The following is a 14,697-nucleotide window of genomic DNA, read 5'->3' on the forward strand; positions in this document are numbered from 1 at the left end:
AATCCAGCTGCAAATAGATTTAGATTCATCTCTGCTGAACTTTTTTAAGCATTTCACCATTGCATCTTTCTTTGGGTTAATTTCAGATATTTTAGCCCTGGTCTGCCTCTACGATCAGCTCTCTACAATCAGAGCTAACGTCTTTAATTCACCTTGGTGGTGCAGCGGTAGAGTTGCTGCCTCACAGCGCCAGAGACCCGGGTTAGATCCTGACTACGGGTACTGTCTGTACGGGGTTTGTGCGTTCTCCCCGTGACATGCGTGGATTTTCTCCGGAATCTACCGGGGTTTCCTCCAACACTCCAAAGACGTACAGGTTTGTAGGTTAATTTGCTAGGTGCAAATGTATATTGCCCCTGGTGTGTTTAAGAAGGAACTGTTGATGCTGGACAAATCGAAAGTAGACAAAAAAGCTGGAGAAACTCAGCAGGTGAAGCAGCATCTATGGAGAAGAGGAATAGGCAACGTCTCGGGTCTCGAACCGAACCGACGTTTGAAGAAGGGTCTCGACCTGAAACGTCGCCTATTCCTTCGCTCCATAGATGCTGCCTCACCCGCTGAGTTTCTCCAGCGTTTTTGTCCTTGGTGTGTGTCGGATAGTGTTAGTGTGCGGGGATCGCTGTTCTGTGCAAGACTTGGTGGGCCGAAGGGACTGTATCTCTCAACTAAACTAAAAACTAAACTTAAGATAGACACAAATAGCTGGCGTATCTCAGCGGGACAGGCAGCATCTCTGGAGAGAAGGAATGGGTGATGTTTTGGGTCGAGACCCTTCTTCAGAACTAAATTTGATGGATTTCAAAATGGGGAATCATGTGAGGTAAATTAATAATGTTCAGAACATGGGATTAGTTTCAGAAAATGTTTTGGAAAGAAAATCTCGGAATAGCCCAAGGGTGGAGCTGTAATTTTGAACACACAGATACAAGGCAGGAGAAGACCACTCAGTAGAGTGAGGAGACCAGGACCAGGGGCCACAGTTTATGAATAAGGGATAAGCCATTTAGAACGGAGATGAGGAAACACTTTTTCTCACAGAGAGTGGTGAGTCTGTGGAATTCTCTGCCTCAGAGGGCAGTGGAGGCAGGTTCTCTGGATACTTTCAAGAGAGAGCTAGATAGGGCTCTTAAAGATAGCGGAGTCAGGGGATATGGGGAGAAGGCAGGAACGGGGTACTGATTGGGGATGATCAGCCATGATCACATTGAATGGCGGAGCTGGCTCGAAGGGCCGAATGGTCTACTCCTGCACCTGTTGTCTATTGTCTATTGAGACAAGGAATAGGAGACGTTATGGGTCCAGACTCTTCTTCAGTCTGAAGAAGGTCTTGAGTCTCGAAACGTCACCTTTTCTCTGTCTCCAGAGAAGCTGCCTGACCCGCTGAGTTACCCCAGCATTTTGTGTCTATCTTCGGTGTGAACCAGCATCTGCAGTTCCTTCCTTCACAGTACAGGAAGGAGATGAGATAGAGAGATTAGTTACATGGTGTCATGACAACAACCTCTCCCTCGATGTCAGCAAGACAAAGGGGCTATTTTCCGACTTTAGAACGCGCGGTTTAGAACACAAACCATAATCTGCATCAATGGGACTGATGGTCAACAGCTTCAAGTTTACATTTTAGACTTTAGAGATACAGAGGGGAAACAGGCCATTCGGCCCACCGTGTCTGTGCCGACCAGCCAAGTCACTAACACTAGGGGACAATTAACAATTTTACCAAAGCCAATTAACTTACAAATCTGTACCTCTTTGGAGTGTGGGAGGAAACCGGAGCACCCGGAGAAAACCCACGCAGGTCACGGGGAGAACGTACAAACTCCGTACAGACAGCGCCCGTAGTCAGGATGTAACCTGGGTCTATGGCGCTGTGAGGCAGCAACTCTACCGCTGCGCCACCGTGCCACTGGAGATGACTAATGTTTGACTGGTTGTTTTCAGTAGCCACGAGGTTATTTTCAGTAGCCACGAGGAGAAGATGAACCAAATGGACGATTTTTCAAGTAGAAGTTACCATCAAACAGCCTTTTTACCTGAAACGTTGCCCATTCCTTTTTTCCAGAGATGCTGCCCGTCCAGCTGTGTTACTCCAGCATTCTGTGTCGGTCCAAAGTCCAAGGTCCAGCCGGCAGCGGTGAAGCTCGGTCGATGAGAGCGTGGAGGACCAGCGTGAGGGGGGAGGGGAAGAACGGTGGAGGACCTGGCGTGGAGAGGGGGGGGGGGGGGGGAGGGGACTACCTGTGAGGGTAGAGGGGAAGAACAATGGACAATGGGGTGGGGGGTGGGGGAACAATGGACAATGGGGACCCGGCCTGGGGAGCTGCTGTGGGGGGGGGGGGGGGACAAGAGGGGGAGCCGGCGAGCTTTGTAACTTTGTCAGTGCCCTAGGTGGCCGCTATTTGCATACATCGTGTACGCAAGCAAAGAATCTCACTGTTTAAGAAGGAACTGCAGTTGCTGGAAAAATCGAAGGTAGACAAAAATGCTGGAGAAACTCAGCGGGTGAGGCAGCTTCTATGGAGCGAAAGAATAGGTGACGTTTCGGATCGAGACCCTTCTTCAGACTGATGTGGGGGTGGAGGAGGGTGGGAAGAAGAAAGGAAGAGGCGGAGACAGTGGGCTGTGGGGGAGAGCTGGGAATGGGAGGGGAAGGAGGGAGAAAGCAAGGACTACCTGAAATTCGAGGTCAATGTTCATACCGCTGGTGTGTAAACTGCCCAAGCGAAATATGAGGTGCTGCTCCTCCAATTTGTGGTGGGACTCACTCTGGCCATGGAGGAGGCCCAGGACAGAAAGGTCAGATTTGGAATGGGAGGGGGAGTTGAAGTGCTGAGCCACCGGGAGATCAGGTTGGTTATTGCGGACCGAGCGGAGGTGTTGGGAATCTCACTGTTGCCTAGTCACATGTGTCACTAACGTATTCCTATTCCTCCTCTAATCCTGTCTCCATGATTGGCCAGCATTGGTGGACATCGCACGGTGGACTGGGAATTGGGGGGTTATGGTGGTGGGGATGGGGTATGGATATGGTGACCCCATATTAATGTCTGTCACTGGAGCAGGCTACAGCACACACAGCATCGAGAATCACAGTTTTGTTCATATTTTTGACCCTTCATCATCTTCTTAGGCCCCCTGCGGTCATGGCTGACCATGGGTGTCTCCAGGGTTGGAGGACGCCTGTGCGTGACTTTGTTTAACGTGGGGAGACTGGTGCACAGACAGCCACCCCATGGTCCTTGACAGATCTGGGTCAGGATCCAGTGGCGTGGAGTCTAAGACGACCGGAGACCCTTTTCTGCTGCAGCCTTCATCCGCCTTCCCAGCCGTTGTGACGCTCGACTAAGGTCAGCCATCTTCCTCCGCCTGTTCCACCGTTGAGGTCCTGGTTGGATTGCTCTTTGTCAGAGACTCCCCCTTCGACCTTACCGCCATGGGTGGCCCTACCAGGAGCATAGCTCCAGACGGCATCGCTCTCAGGTCCACACAAGCTTCTCCACCACGACTAGGTGACGATCCACGGAGCACCCTTCATCATGCCACCTTTCATAACACTGCGGCTATAGCTAACAGTTTACAATGACCCTCTCTGTTTTCGGATGAATGGAAAATTGTGTAAATGATTGATTTTGAGTAAGCATTAAAAAAATCCCAACAATTGCCGGTATTTAAAGCAGGACAGCTAAACAAATTATGGCGACTCAAATTAGAACAGGCGGCTGGAATGTCAATGTATGAAAAACAAGTGGATGACGCAAGTTAAAACAAAACTCTACCTGTTATTTGCAAGACCTCTCTCTTTACTTTATAGATGTCTGTTCTTTGCCAAAGCCTGACTTAATAATAATAACTCGATTGGCTCGATTGTAATCATGTATTGTATTTTCGCTGACTGGTTAGCACGCAACAAAATCTTTTCACTGTACCTCGGTACATGTGACAATAAACTGAACTAAACTGATACTTTGGGGTGGGAGATTGCAACCTTCACGTGGTCCGCCCTGTTTCGACGAATGCAATCAACTCGGCGTGCACAATCAAATAAGATCAAATAGAACAAGTTGTCCGACAACATTAGGCTGCGCACGCCATACGCAAGAAGAAGAACTGATACTTTAACGGGCGGCACGGTGGCGCAGCGGTAGAGTTGCTGCCTCACAGCGCCAGGGACCCGGGTTCGATCCTGACTGTGGATGCTGTCTGTACGGAGTTTGCACGTTCTCCCCGTGACCTGCGTGGGTTTTCTCCAGGCGCTCCGATTTCCTTCCACACTCCAAAGACGTGCAGGTTTGTAGATTTAATTGGCTTTGGTATAAGTGTAAATTGTCCCTAGCGTGTGTAGGATGGTGTTAGTGTGCTGGGATCGCTGGTCGGTGTGGGCCAAAGGGCCTGTTTCTGCGCTGTATTCTCAAAGTAAAGTCTAAAGTACCTTTCACATCTATTTTGTAGGGGTGTCAGCGCACGAATGCTTCATTAATGGTTTTCAAGATTCTAAAAGGTAACAAGTTGAGGAAAGAAAATCAGTCGTCATGGTGAAGGATGAAGGGGCAGGAGATAACTCAGGACCAGAATATTCAGGAGAGGAGCACTGTTGTCAGGAGCTGTTCCTTCCCTTTCCCCATCAAAGAGCCAGATAGATACTGTGTAGATACCAGGATGGATCAGTTACAGGAAAGAACTGCAGATGCTGGTTTAAATGGAAGATAGACACAAAAAGCTGGAGTAACTCAGCGGGACAGGCAGCATCTCTGGAGAGAAGGAATGGGTGACATTTTGGGTCGAGACCCTTCTTCAGACTGAAGACCGAAACGTCAGGAGAAGGCAGAGCCCTATCTAGCTTTCAAGCGAGAGCTGGATAGGGCCCTTAAAAATAGCAGAGTCAGGGGATATGGGGAGAAGGCAGGAACGGGGTACTGATTGGGGATGATCAGCCATGATCACATTGAATGGTGGTGCTGGCTCAAAGGGCCAAATGGCCTCCTCCTGCACCTATTGTCTATTGTCAGGCACGGGTTATTGATTGGGGACGATCAGCCATGATCGCAATGAATGGCGGTGCTGGCTCAAAGGGCCGAATGGCCTCCTCCTGCACCTATTTTCTATGTTTCTATGTTTCTCTGTCACCCATCCCTTCTCCCCAGAGATACTGCCTGTTCCGCTGAGTTACTCCAACATTTTGTGCCCATCTTGGAACAGCGGCAGGGCAGGAGCAGGTCTATCAGCCCACAATGTCCAATCTGAACATGATGCCAAGTTAAACTCATCGCTGCCTGCACGTGATCCATATCCCTCCGCTCTCCAGCTGGTGAAAGCAACTTACCGAACAGTGAAAGGCCTGGATAGAGTGGATGCGGAGTGGATGATTCCACTCGTGGGAGAGTCTGGGACCAGAGGGCACAGCCTCAGAATAAAAGGACGTTCCTTCAGAAAGGAGATGAGGAGGAATTTGTGTAGTCAGAGGGTGGTGAATCTGTGGAATTAAATGCCACAGGCGGCTGTGGAGGCCAAGTCAATGGATATTTTTAACACGGAGATTGACAGATTCTTAATTAGTACGGGTGTCAGGGGTTACGGGGAGAGGGCAGGAGAATGGGGTTGAGAGGGAGAGATAGATCAGCCATGATTGAATGGCGGAGTAGACTCGATGGCCTAATTCTGCTCCTATGATTTACTGACATGAAAGGCAGTATATAAATGCATGCTCTTGTTGTACATGACTTTAATGATGGGTTAGAGAGAGAGTTCAATGGCCTGGAGATGAATGCTGCAGATTGTTGAGGTCCTTTGTTAATGTTTATGGGTCCAGATCTTGCCCTGGGCCTGTAGTCCTGACCAACATCTCTGTACCTCAGTACACGTGACAATAAACTAAACTGAACTGAACGGGCTAATTCTGTAGCTTGCCTTGCCCGTTGTGGATGATCAAGGACTGAGTGTTGGCCAAAGCTGGCTTCATCCATCGTGACGAGGACCCTCTGCTTATCAGGGACAGTTGTAAAGTAACCTTCACACACCATGCACACAATGTTTTTACGGCATGTGGATAAGATATGGTCACTCGCTGAGCCGGCTCTTAAAAGGACTGTGAATATCTCTGTTTGTGGACATAGTGGAGAAATATTCAGAAGCCCAAAAGCTGTAAGATGACCAGAACATATTTTAGTCATTCTTTCCATTTCTGTGCCAGGAATCATCTAGTGCGGCCTGTTTATACAAATTCCTTGCCATCGGTGATATGGAAATGCTCGGACATTGAGTTCTGGCACTGGACTGATGTACAAAGAGACCTATGCCCTAGTGAGGCTGGCAGCTCGTTGGTAAACAACACACAGGGTTATGTACATACAATGCAGGGGAAGAACCTGCGTTAGGCTTTAGAGATACAGCACGGAAATAGGCCCTTCGACCCACCGAATCCACGCCGACCAGCAATCGGCCCATACTCCACGAATGTTCCTAGAACAGGTGATCGCAGGTCGGCACGGGCTCGGTGGGCCGAATGGCCTGTTACCACGCTGTATCTCTGAAAGTAAACTCAATCTTCACGATGTTTCGTTTTTCCGTTTAGTTTAAAGATACGTCGCGGTAATCAGGCCCTTCGGCCCACCTTCCGACCAGCGATCACTCGCACTATCCCACACACTAGGGACAACTTCACAGTTTACAGAAGCCAATTTACTCAACTGACCCGGAGTGTGGGAGGAAACCGGAGCACCCGGAGAAAGCCCACGCGGGTCACGGGGAGAACGTACAAACTCCGTACAGACAGCGCCCGTAGTCAGGATGGAACCCGGGTCTCTGGCGCCGTGGGGCAGCAACTCTACCGCTGCGCCACCGTGCCACCCACACCTTAGGACATAGGTTTAAGGTGAAATGGAAAGGATTTAGCAGGACCAGTCGCAGTTTGACTTGGGCAGCTTGAACATGTTGGCCGGTTTGGGCGAGTTGGGCCGAAGGGCCTGTTTCCACGCTGTATCACTCTTTGAATCTGAGGGGTAACTTTTTCCACACAAAGGACGGTGGGTGTCTGGAACGAGCTGCTAGAGGAGGTGATTGAGGCGGGGACTATTGCAACGTTTAAGAAAGAATCAGACGGGTACATGGACGAGGTCATGAGGTCATAAGGAATAGGACCGTGACTGCTTGGAATTTGTTTATGACCATATTTAGTACATGCCGTCTCTTCTTCTGAGTCAGCTTTGCTTCCAAGCCATTCACAAAAGGAGAGCACAAGCCTTTGCCCATATTTTGCAAATAATTACTGGAAGTTTGAGTAATTTATGGTGACCCCACTTCCTCATTATAACGTGGAGAAGGCGCACACCGGATATGACGATCTTTTATTTCAATTGTGAGGACATTGAAGGAGCCTGGAGCCTTGTCTCTGTTGTGTTCACACGTCCCATGGCCGTGTAACGATAGCTTCTCATAAACTCCAGGCACAGAATCAGGCCATTTGGCCCATCATTGAGTATGGAAGTTGGATGTTGAAGTTGTATAAGACGTTGGTGAGGCCACTTTGTGAGGGTCCTGTAGGTAGGAACTGCAGGTGCTGGCTTAAACCAAAGATGGATACACAATGCTGGAGCAACTCAGTGGGACAGGCTGCGTCTCTGAAGAGAAGGAATGGGTGACGTTTCAGGTTAAGACTCTTCTTTGGACTGATCAGAGAGTATTGTGTTCAGTTCTGGGCACCGTAATATAGGAAAGATGTTGTCAAGCTGGAAAGGCTCCAGAGAAGATTTACGTGGATGTTGCCAGGGCTAGAGGGTCTGAGCTCTAGGGAGAGATTGTATAGACTGGGTCTCTATTCTATTGACTAGGTCTCTATTGTATAGTCTACACAACTAGTCTTCCTTGGTCTCGACCCAAAACGTCGCCTAATTCCTTCGCTCCATAGATGCTGCCTCACCCGCTGAGTTTCTCCAGCATTTTTGTCTACCTTCGATTTTTCCAGCATCTGCGGTCCTTTCTCAGACAACAGAGAATGCTGATGGGTTTGTATCTTGAAGAACCACCCAACTGACAACTAGAGAGCGGTCCTTAGCTACCAGCTACCTCATAGACCCTCGGACTATCTTTGATCGAACTTTATTGGACTTTATCTTGCATTAAACATCATTCACGTTATTCCCTGTATCTGTACACTGTGGACGGCTAGATTGTAATCATGTGTTGTCTTTCCGCTGACAGGATAGCACGCGACAGAAAGCTTTTCACTGTACCTCGGTACACGTGATAATAAACCTAAACCAACTGACTAACTAAGAATTTCTTTAAAAGCAACATTAAAATAAACACAGCCATGCGAAGAAGTCCTGGGGAGAAGGCAGGAGAGTAGGGTTTGAGGTGGAAAGATGGATCAGCTGTGATTGAATATGATGGGCCGAATGGCCTAATTCTGCTCCTATGAACTTTCTGCCACTATTTTGAAACAGCTTTCATCGTCGGCATAAAAAAAAAGGCCTCAAAAGACAAAACAAGTCCAACATTCATTTGAAATATTTTATTGGGTCCAACTTTACATTGATAACACTGATGTCAACTTTGTGTACAAGTGCATGTGGGAACAAATGATGTCCCCACTGGTCCATTGCGTTTACACGTGTCAGCCAGAGGTGACGTAAGAACCAAATCACAAAGATTCCACAATGTTATAGTAAAGGGGCCTGTCCCACTTATGTGATTTTTTTTCAGCGACTTGCCGGCACCCGTCACAGTGGCCGAAAATTTCCACCATATTGAAAATTCAGCGGTGACCAGAAAAAGGTACGTCTCTTTGGGCGACTATTCACGACCATACAGGCGACATGTGGCGGGGTGACGCCTGTATGGTCGTGAGTAGTCGCCCAAAGAGTCGTACCTTTTTCTAGTCCCCGCTGGATTTTCAACGTTTTGAAAATTTTCAGCCACTGTGACAGGTGCCGGCAAGTCTCCAAAAATATCGCGTAAGTGGGACAGGCCCTTAAAGCAAACTGTATATAGTTTGTAGAAATACAATTCAATATTTGACATGCTGGAATAGAAATATATCTTTAAAGTATCAACATAGAAATCGTAGCAAAACATGCAAAGAATGAGATCAGAATCTAAAAATGTTAAGTTCCTCTTGCCCGTAAAATGAGATAAAACGTCAAAGTGATTCATTCCCTTCTGATTTCTCCGTCTCTACGCACTATACTTGTTTTTTTTAGTTACTGACAGAGCGTTGCACTAAGCCAGCCGTTGAGTTGTGCGGGTGTATATTTAGAGTAGCTACTGCCTCAGGGTGAGGTGTAGAGAGGACCAGTTCTGGGATGAGCTGGCATTTTCACATTTTGTGGTGAGCTCAAAACAAGAGACATTTGATTGAAATTGCCCAATTACTCTTCCATTAAACCGGGCCAAACCTGTTGTGCAACTTTGCATTCTTTGAGAAAGTCCTTAAAAAGGCAAATATAAACCACAGCAACGAAGGAGGGATTTCTGTTGGAATTTGGAACTCCGTGGATAAAGTCGTGTGGAAGGAAAAGTTCAATAAAATAGTTTCCCTGAAGATGGGTCTCGACCCGAAACATCATCTATTCCTTTACTCCAGAGATACTACCCGAGTTACTCCAGCTTTATTTGTGTCGGGTGGTGGGACTGTCATATGCTGAGAGAATGGAGCGGCTGGGCTTGTATACTCTGGAATTTAGAAGGATGAGAGGATACTTTATTGAAACATATAAAATTTATTAAGGGTTTGGACACGCTAGAGGCAGGAAACATGTTCCCGATGTTGGGGGAGTCCAGAACCAGGGGCCACAGCTTAAGAACAAAGGGTAAGCCATTTAGAACGGAGATGAGGAAACACTTTTTCACCCAGAGGGTTGTGAGTCTGTGGAATTCTCTGCCTCAGAAGGCGGTGGAGGCCGGTTCTCTGGATACTTTCAAGAGAGAGCTAGATAGGGCTCTTAAAGATAGCGGAGTCAGGGGATATGGGGAGAAGGCAGGAACAGGGTACTGATTGGGGATGATCAGACATGATCACATTGAATGGCAGTGCTGGCTCGAAGGGCCGAATGGCCTACTCCTGCACCTATTGTCTATTGTCTATTGTGTCTGTCCAGAGAAAATGATACCCGTACTCTAGTAGACCGAGAGTCTTTAACATGCCCTGTGCTAGCTCCAAATGTAGGCACCGTGCATTGAGTCACTGGTGGGGTTAGGTGCGCGCCCTGGTGGTGTTAGAGTGGGACTGTGCGCTGTCCATGGGCACCCTGGGGGATTTCCAGGACCGCTGGGCACCGCGGGGGGGGTTGAAGTAATCCTCGACTAGGAGTGTAAGATAGTTGTATAGTATTTTATTATTCGTCGTGTATTATGGTGGTTTGTTTTATCACTGAACTGTATATATTATTTTAATACTTTAATAAATATTTTTGATTCATATTTTCTTACATGGAGCCACTGGTCACCCATTAGAGAGTTAGACCGCAAGAAATGGCAGAGAGTTGTGACACAGCCCAGCCCATCACGCAAACCAACCTCCCTTCCATTGACTCCATCTACACCTCACGCTGCCTCGGCAAGGCCAGCAGCATCATCAAGGACCAGTTCCACCCCGATCACTCCCTCTTCTCCCCTCAGGCACGAGGGACAGAAGTGTGAAAACAAATGCACACCTCCAGATTCAGAGGCAGACAAAAATGCTGGAGAAACTCGACCCGAAACGTCACCTATTCCCTTCGCTCCATAGATGCTGCTGCACCCACTGAGTTTCTCCAGCACTTTTTGTCTACCTACAATCTCACACAAATAATGGTTTCAAAACAACAACCCTGGCGCAATGTGAATAACAGTTTATTCCCAGAGGGTGGTCTCTGCTGATTGATGAATAACAGCAAGGTCAACGACCTGGAGTGTCCAGAGAGAGATGCCTGCAATGACAAACAGCACGGTACTCCCTCTTTACCTGACGTACGTGAAGTCAGGAACCAAACAAAATGGTTTCCATCACGTTGTCCTTCCGTGCAAAAATTAAGTAGCATTCGACAGAATTTTCCCCCTCGGATTATTTGGATATGTACCAAAAGGAATGTGGGCGGCGCGGTGGCGCAGCGGTAGAGTTGCTGCCTCACAGCGCCAGAGACCCGGGTTCGATCCTGACTACGGGTGCTGTCTGTACGGAGAGCTAGACAGGGCTCTTAAAGATAGCGGAGTCAGGTGATATGGGGAGAAGGCAGGAACGGGGTACTGATTGGGGATGATCAGCCGTGATCACATTGAATGGTGGTGCTGGCTCAAAGGGCCGAATGGCCGCCTCCTCCTGCACCTATTGTCTATTGAGTTTGTATGTTCTCCCGTGACCTGCGTGGGTTTTCTCTCTCTCTCTCTGTGTGCATGCGTGTGTGTGCGCGTGTGTGCGATCACACTTACAGCTGTCATGCTGCTACAGCCTTTCAATCCACAACTAATCGTGGAGAATTAGCATTTGAATGTGTGCTGTCTCACACTCCCGTGGTCACCAACAAAGCAAGACAAAAACAACAAAATAAGGTGGATAAGGCCCATTAATGGAAATGCACACTCTAAAAAGAGATCATTTAATAGATATTGGATAGGACAGGTTTGGAGGGATATGGACCAAACGCGGGCAAGTGGGACTAGTGTAGCTGGGACATGTTGGCTGGTGTGGGCAAGTTGGGCCGAAGGGCCTGTTTCCACGCTGTATCACTCTATGACTATTCTTCCAGTAATAGACACAAAATGCTGGAGTTACTCAGCGGGACAGGCATCATCTCGGGATAGAAAGAAAGGGAATTGACCCCGTTCCTTCTCTCCAGAGATGCTGCCTGTCCCGCTGAGTTACTCCAGCATTTTGGTGTCTATCTTCGGTTTAAACCAGCGTCTGCAGTTCCTTCGTACAACAATTCTTCCAGTTAATATTTGGACCACAGCATCAATCAAACCCTCATGACGCAAACAGCAGCATCTAGCATGGTCTGGGTGTGGACCAATTCAGGCAATTCTGATCCCATGACTGGAAGATGGAGGCCTCCTCTCCCAAGATGGCCTCCAACCCAGGAGACAATTTTCGTGCTAGCCACAGAAGCCGATCTACAAACTCATATTACAATCGCTCCACACACTTAAATCTCTGCTCGTAAAGCAACATTTCCTCTATACACTGTAAACGGAGACGAGGAAACACTTTTTCCTCACAGAGAGTTGTGAATCTGTGGAATTCTCTGCCTCAGAGGGCGGTGGAGGCCGGGCCACTGGATACTTTCCAGAGAGAGCTAGATAGCGGATAGTGGAGTCGGGGGATATGGGGAGAAGGCAAGAACGGGGTACAGATTGGGGATGATCAGCCATGATCACATTGAATGGCGGTGCTGGCTCAAGGGGCCGAATGGCCTACTCCTGCACCTATTGTCTATTGTTCATTGATTGTAATCATGAACCTTCTGAATTTTGTTGTCGGCACAGCAGTACTCTGCATATCGCCAACTTTGGACAATTTACCTTTTATTTTTACCAAGCCAATTAACCTACAAACCTGCGTGTCTTTGGAGTGTGGGAGGAAACCGAAGTTCTCGGAGAAAACCCACGCAGATCACGGGGAGAACGTACAAACTCCGTACAGACAGCGCCCGTAGTCGGGATCGAACCCGGGTCTCTGGCGCTGCGTTCTGCTGTAAGGCAGCAACTCTACCGCTGCGCCACCGCGACTGCCACGTACAGTCTTTCCACCGACTCGATCGCAACGCAACAGAAGCTTTTCACTGTACGTCGCTACACGTGGCAATAAACTAAACTGTAGTGAACATTCAACACTCGACTGGTGAGGGGGAAAATTGACCAAAGTTGTTTCAACTTTTATACCGTTCGTCCCATCACCAAGCTCAAGGTCCCAGTGTTTAACCAGTGATATACAAAGCACTCAGACACACGGTATGAGATGAAAGGTGAGTTTTATAATGTTGGGACATAAAACCACATCATTGCTTTAGAACTTCTGTGGAAAAAGACCGTCAAAAGAGAAATACAAATAGAAAATATTTGGCGCCAAACACACAAGTCTCGAGCAGCCAAGATAGCAGTAAAACACAAACTCACAATAGTGATGGTCTGTTCCATATTAGAAGTTTGAAACTGTCCCAAGAGAGGGTTCACACTATCCAGCACTCATTGACAAAGTGTTTTATTGCAGTGTTACCACTGGCACTCAGATCTTTCAATAGAGAGATAGCACAACTCGGAAAGAATGGTCTTACTGCAAGAACTATTAGAAAGGAATAATCTGAATCAAGCAAAGGTGGACAAAAATGCTGGGGAAACTCAGCGGGTGAGGCAGCATCTACGGAGCAAAGGAATGGGTGACGTTTCTGGTCGAGACCCTTCTGGGAACTCAGCGGGTGAGGCAGCATCTATGGAGCGAAGGAATAGGTGATGTTTCGGGTCGAGACCCGGAAGGGTCTCGACCCGAAACGTCGCCTATTCCTTCGCTCCATAGATGCTGCCTCACCCTTAAGGGTCTCGACCCGAAACGTCGCCTATTCCTTCGCTCCATAGATGCTGCCTCACCCTTAAGGGTCTCGACCCGAAACGTCGCCTATTCCTTCACTCCATAGATGCTGCCTCACCCTTAAGGGTCTCGACCCGAAACGTCGCCTATTCCTTTGCTCCATAGATGCTGCCTCACCCTTAAGGGTCTCGACCCGAAACGTCGCCTATTCCTTCGCTCCATAGATGCTGCCTCACCCGCTGAGTTCCTCCAGCCATTTTTGTCCACCTTCGATTTTTCCAGCATCTGCAGTTCTATCTTCAACAAACCTGTGATCAAATAAGTAGACAAATGTATAGCAGACAGTATAAGTAGACAAATGTATCTGCTAAACGTCCCCAGGGGGCACCAGGAGGTCAAACGGCAAGAAGTGTGGGCGTCACGGTGGCTCAGCGGGTAGAGCTGCTGCCTCACAGCGCCAGAGTCCCGGGATCGATCCCGACCACGGGTGCTGACTGTACGGAGTTTGTACGTTCTCCCCGTGGGTTTTCTCCAGGTGCTCCGGTTTCTTCCCGCACTCCAAAGAAGGGCTTCGGCCCGAAACGTTGCCCATTTCCTTCGCTCCATAGATGCTGCCGCACCCGCTGAGTTTCTCCAGCATTTTTGCGTCTACCTTCGATTTTCCAGCCTCTGCAGCTCCTTCTTAAACAGGTTTGTAGGTTAAGTGGCTTCAGTAAAAATCGTAAATTGTCCCGAGTGTGTGTAGGATAGTGCCGGCGAACGGGGCGATCGATTGCTGGTCGGCGCAGACTCGATGGGCCGAAGGGCCTGTTTCCGCGCAATAATCTCTAAACTAAAGCGAATATCCTCAGAAGGGGGAAATAAAATCCACAAAGTATGGGCGAAACAAAAACACCATTGAGTTTAGAACCAGAGTCTCATTCAGCTACATACCTTCATAGCAAATATAAATGGCTATTTCTTTTGTGCAAGCTTGCCTTTATACCTTTATGTCAACTTCCAACATAAGGTGATAGAGATGGGGGGGGGGGGGGGGAAAGTAAAGGGCCTGTCCCACTTCCCCGAGCTATTCACGAATTCTCCCGCGTTTTCAAACTCGCAGCGAGTCCGTAGGAGTCCGTGGATATATCGTAGCGGCTCGTAATGCTAGCCGTAGGTACTCGGGGCATCAGGTAAGTCGGGACGTTTTTTTCCAGCCTGTTGAA

This window comes from Amblyraja radiata, chromosome 29 (assembly GCF_010909765.2).
Source record: "Amblyraja radiata isolate CabotCenter1 chromosome 29, sAmbRad1.1.pri, whole genome shotgun sequence".
NCBI lineage: Eukaryota > Metazoa > Chordata > Chondrichthyes > Rajiformes > Rajidae > Amblyraja > Amblyraja radiata.